This window comes from Mustela putorius, unplaced genomic scaffold (assembly GCF_011764305.1).
Source record: "Mustela putorius furo isolate JIRA1106 unplaced genomic scaffold, ASM1176430v1.1 tig00000281_pilon_pilon_pilon, whole genome shotgun sequence".
Classification (NCBI taxonomy): Eukaryota; Metazoa; Chordata; class Mammalia; order Carnivora; family Mustelidae; genus Mustela; species Mustela putorius.
The window spans coordinates 14,922,342-14,928,393 of record NW_025421343.1 but is presented as its reverse complement, the minus strand read 5'-3'; positions in this window follow the sequence as shown (position 1 = coordinate 14,928,393).

Here is a 6,052-nt window from a genome sequence, read left to right as displayed (position 1 = left end):
TGGCAGGAGAATGAAAGTTTGTGGATTTTAGTTGGGGTCTTAAATCTGAGAGGATAAGGATAAGGCCAGTCACTTGAATCCAATCTGATCTCTGGTCTTGTCAATAAGGAGCACAGGGTAGGCTTGGTGCATACAAGAACAGAAAGACCTGGAGCCCAATGGTTGTCTGAGGTTTCAACTAAATGACACAGTCACCTTCCCATTCACTGTGCCTTACACGGGCCTTGGACTTTAATTAATAAGAGTTAATGGGAGTTGATTCATTGAAGGAAAAGACTTGGGGAATTCCATAACTACAGAGGTGTGGACACGTTTTGGTTCATCACATATGATCTCTCTTCGTATGTTGGAAGATTCCCTACTTATTAATCTTGGTGAGGAGAGCCCACCTTGCACTAGGGAAGCAGAAACCCCTGGAATTCTTTCCCCAGCTGTCTTAGAGCCAGAGCACTGTCATGAGGTCAAAGCTAGACGACCAGAAGCCCCCACCTGCCTTGGCTTTCGTGAAGTGCCAATACCACCATGGCCATGTACTTCCTATGGGAGATGTATTGCCCAGGTGCACAGGAGATCACTGCAGATATCAGGAATAATCCAGAGAACATACAGCAGATTCTGTGACTCTTCCTGCTGCCAAGGGCCATAGTTAGCTAGAGCCCTGCCCCCTCACCAAAGAGATGCTTCCTTAAAGGAAAAGCCAGAGCAGATCCAACTCAGGGGCAGGGCCCTTGACTGACAAGTGAAGTCTCCTTGATTTAGTATTTCAGGCTCTAGACAATGCTCCATGTCAAAGGCTGGAGGGTATGTGAAATTTTTTTCCTATACCAATTGCTCTGAACATTCTGAGGAGACAACACTTTGAAGTTCTTTCAGACTAGATGGGAAGTTCCAATCATAATGCAGAGGCTAAAAATAGAGACCCTGGGATCAGACAAACTAACAGTTGGCTCTAAAACCCTCTAGGTGTGTGACTTTGGCACCTGGCATGGTGAGTCCAGTTAATGGAGGCTGTTATAATTATTATCACTACCTGGGGAGACTATCTGAGGACCCAGGGCTGGAGAAAAGAGAGAAGACAGGCTGATTCCAAGAACAGCACCCAAGCACCTGGCTGAGCAGAGGCGAGGGGGGCAGGGATTAAACTTGCTCAGCAGAGCCCTGAGGGCAGAGAGAGACCCAGTGATAGAAGCTGGAAGGTGAGGTGTTTGGCTTCGCTACCAGACTTTCTAATAATAATCTCAAGATGTGCTGGGGTCACTCGGTGGATAGAAAATAGTATGAGAAGTATTTAAGCCACCGTGGAGAAAATATTTGGTGAGAGATGGCAAGGGGATTTAAATAAACATTAGATTTGATCAAAAGTTTAAACAATGAAACTTCCATTTTCTTTCTTTTTTAAGAGTTTATTTATTTATTTATTTATTTATTTATTATCTATTTATTTATTGAGAGAGCACAAGCCAGGGGAGGGCCCAAGGGAGAGGGAGAGCTCAGCACAGGGGACCCTATCTCACAACCCCGAGATCACAATCTGAGCTAAAATCAAGAGTGGGTCGCTCGACAGACCGAGCCTTCCAGGCTCTCCTGAACCTTCTTTTTAAAATGAATCTTTTTGTGAAAGCCCAGTCAGTGTTGAGATTATCCCAAAAAGCATACTAAACAAGTGCTCAGATCACCAGACAAACAAGATGAGGGACAGAGAAATGATCCATTTGAATAAACGCAGCTAGAATTTTCCATCAGCAGAACTAGAGAGGAGCCACTATAATGTCAATAAGTAGGGATGGGGGTTTCTGGGTCTTCTCGGTATTCAGGGCATTTAAGTCTTTTTTTTAAGATTTTATTTATTTACTTGAGAGAGAGAGTGTGTGAGTGTGAGAGAGAGAGCATGAGAGGGGAGAGGGTCAGAGGAAGAAGCAGACTCCCTGTTGAGCAGGGAGCCTGTTGCGGGACTTGATCCCAGGACTCCAGGATCATGACCTGAGCAGAAGGCGGTCACTTAAACAACTGAGCCACCCAGTTGCCCAGGGCCTGTAAGTCTTAATCTGGTCCTATGCCCATCGTAACAAAGAGATCAAAGCAGAGGTGCTTTAGAGACAGCCAGAGCAAGAGCCAGGAGCCCTCTCCCAACCCAGGCCGCTGCAGGGATGCTGAGGACTCCTCCGGAGTCATGGACTCCAGTCTGAAAAGTCCCAGAGAGTCCTGGGATTAGCGCAAGCTCTTCCTGCCTTTACAACCTGGCTCAAGTCAAGCCTTACTCGAGCTTCATCTATGATAGTATTTGATTGTAATTTGCATAGTAATTTTAACATTTCCATTTTTCCCTGTCTATTATCTTATTTTACTCTCACAACATTCCGCAAGGGGGCTAGAAGGATATCTCTAGATCTAGAGGTCTAGGTCTAGGTCTAGGTCACACAAAGACCAGAGGTCTCAGCTGAGGAAAACATGTTGGTACCATGGTGGTCACAGATATGGTGTGTGGTTCACCCATTGGCTCAGCTCCCTTGTGCCCCCTGAACCCACCTCAGCCCAATCCCCAATGTATTACTTTTATTTTATCAGCGATTTCTGCTATTTCCCTCCCCAGTTTTGTGACCTGGGGATCTTACATGGCCTCATGGTCCTTTGACTCCCCAGGGTCAGAAGCTAAATTTCTACAAGAACCCACTAACACGTCAAGAGCTGTTTTTGCGATAAGGGTAGGTAGATCTCTATCCAAAAGCCTTGACCTTGTTGCAGAACCCTAAGTGTCTTGCTGTTGCTCTTATTGGGATGTGCAGAAGCTCCACCTGGCATTGTTCTTGGCCACAGACATGTCTGACACGATGCCATCTCCCAGGCTGTCCTCACTAGCAGCAGGGATGCCTGTCCAATAGTCTAGACGTGCTATAGAGCCCACCTTGGGTCTGGCCCCACTCAGAGCTGGCAGCCTTCTCTCACACCTCATAAATGGATCAGAATGGGATTCCTCAGTATGGAATATGTAGCTTCCAAAACCCAAAGAAGTCTACTGATCGTTAGGCTTCTGTCTCAGTAGTAGGAGTTTTAAAGGTGCAATACGTTGTCCTTACTTTGGACAGTTAATCTGGTCATGGCTTAAACCACTGGACCTTAAAAACTTTATCAACATAGCCTGTGACTGAATCTGTTATGGTCTTTCTCTAGAATGCATGTCTAAAGCACAAGTGCATCCAGGGCATTTGCTCCTTTTTTACGCACTGGATCAAATTAGCGTGATTTTACCAGTTTATCATGGAGGCCAAGGTGCAGCCTTGTGCTATGGGATATTAATAGGTGTAGCACCAGAAAAGCTCAAAGCTCTATTAGCCATATTTTTGCTCTGAAAATATTTAAATTATCTACTTAAGAAAAACCCTGGATAGATTTGTATAGGTGTCATTGGTATTATTACGCAAGAGTCTCCTTTTAAAAAATGATGTTCCTGGGGCGCCTGGATGGCTCAATGTGTTAAAGTCTCTGCCTTCGGCTCAGGTCATGATCCCAGGGTCCTGGGATCAAGCCCCGCATCAGACTTGCTGCTCTGCAGGGAGCCTGCTTCCCCCGCCCCCCACCTCTGCCTACCTCTCTGCCTACTTGTGATCTCTGTCTGTCAAATAAATAAGTAACATCTTAAAAAAAATAAAAATAGGGGCGCCTGGGTGGCTCAGTGGGTTAAGCCACTGCCTTCGGCTCAGGTCATGATCTCAGGGTCCTGGGATCGAGTCCCGCATCGGGCTCTCTGCTCAGCAGGGAGCCTGCTTCCTCCTCTCTCTCTCTGCCTGCCTCTCTGCCTACTTGTGATCTCTCTCTGTCAAATATATAAATAAAATCTTTAAAAAATAAGTAAATAAATAAATAAATCTTTTAAAAAAAAAAAAAAAAAAAAAAAAAAAAAAAATGATGTTCCCTATTGAAAAAAGGCAGGAAGCATTACCTAATTACACACATGTGACATCTGATATAGCCTCTGTCGATGTGTGGTATTTAACAATGGACTTTTGTGCTGTGTGATTCTTCAAAGATCATGATCAGCCTCATTACATGTTCACACATCGAAAACCGAATATATTCGTGATATAATTCAATATTTATTGTGCCCTAAATGTAGCCTCTACTCCATATCATTTTCATGGATCCAGAAGAAGGAGCTCTCAAAGAAAACGCAGAATCATGTGTTCCCAAGCTGGGTTTGAATCATAGAACCACACAAGTAAGCAGCCTCCAGTTGAAGAGAGCATCTAAAAATGTTAGGAGAAGAGCTGTTCAAAATGAATAAATTAATTGCCAACAATAAGAACCACCATAAGACACAACACAAACAATGCAAAATAGGAAGTTGATCTTTTCTCCTTTGATACATTGTACTGGAGACAGAAACAGAATATGGAAATAGACCTGATGTTGAATCCGATAAGGAAGATCCTAACCAGCCCCCTTGTTCCTGATATTAAGCGAAAAGGTGGTTTTTAAATGATTCAAAAAGAATTCTTTCAGTTGAAATAATTTTGAGGGGGGCATACTTTATAATAAAAATTATAAAATATATATTTAAAATTGATCTATTTAATTATTAATGAAATTAAGTTGGGTTAATGTATAGAACATGGCTATTCTGTTCTAAATTAAAAATATAATTTCCTGCTACAGTTAATCTAGAAGACCGTGTTCTTCCGTCTGGTGTGATCCATATGCCTTCAAACCCACTAGACTTTTAAAAAGTATCTCATGATGGCAGAAGTTGGAGAAACAGGGTCACAAGAACCAGTGGAAACGCAGAGTACCTTGGAGTCAGAGGACCTGGTTTTGAACCTCCTTTCTGCCATTTCCTACCTGTGAGTCTGGGCAAGTTTCTCAACCTCTCTTAGTCTCATTTTCTGGGTTGGTACAAGAGCAGAACCCCAGTTTCTTAGGGGACACTACAGTCATGCTAGGTTAATGGTAGCCATTCACGTTTGCCAGATACACGCAGAGTCTGTGGTAAGAAAGGTGCTGACAGAAGGGCTGTGGGCGAGCCACCTCGGCCTCCTCAGGAGAGTCTTGCACTTTGTTTCCACTCTGGATTTTGCCTTCAGTCTCTTGAAAGTGCCTGTCCTATTCCCCACAACTGCCAGACAGCCCGATGACTTGGGTCCTCTCTCAGGGAGCTGCAGGACGACCCAGCGGCTGTCTCCTTCCTACATTTGTCTTCATCGACGCATCTTGAAACTGCCTGGCAGCTGGCAAAGTTTCTCCAGGAGCAGCCACCTTGCGCTAGTTTTAGATTTTTGCCTTGGTGAGCTCCAGAAGCCCTCTCTGTCTCTCTCTGTCTCTCTGTGTCTGTGTCTGTGTCTCTGTCTCTGTCTCTCTCTCACACATCCCATCCCCCTTCAGGACTAAAGGGTATACAACCACCCCCCAACTGTTGGGAGCTCTGCTAAAGGCAGCCCTGAGCCCTACTTAGGTAGAAATTCTCTAAGCTGACAGTCACGTCACCCAATGTCCCCACTTCTGGGGGAAGCCCACATCCGATGAGCGGTTGACATGAGAAGCAAACACTGCCCACACCTGCTTCTTTTCCTTCCCTTCCACAGGAAGGCGGCCCCAGAATTACACTCCACTCTGCCAGGCCACCTCCTCCGCCCAGCCAGGCTGGCCCTGCCGTGAGCCCCTGCGGGGAGGCTGGTCTGCCTGCATCAACTTTGGAAAGGTTCTCGGGGGCCCAAATCTCCCTTCCTGAACTACGTCTGTCAAAGCTCCTGCTTTGTTTTGTTTCTCATGAGGAAGGAAAGAGAGGGAGACTCCCAGAGGAGAAGAGGGAAAAGTAGAGACAGACAAGAATAATAAGCCTGTACAGCAGTAAAGCCCAAGCCAGTTGGCAAAGGGATTTTTATCCACATTATTTTAGAAAGGAGGAAAAGGCGCTCCTACCTTCGGGCGGTAAAACCACAGGTGATCTTTGTTTTCTTTCTTTCTTTTCTTTTTTTTTTTTGCTTTTTTTTTTTTTTTTTTTTTTTTTTTGCTTTTCTTTTCTATATTTTCAGGATTTGGAGGGGTGGTTTGCAATGAGCAA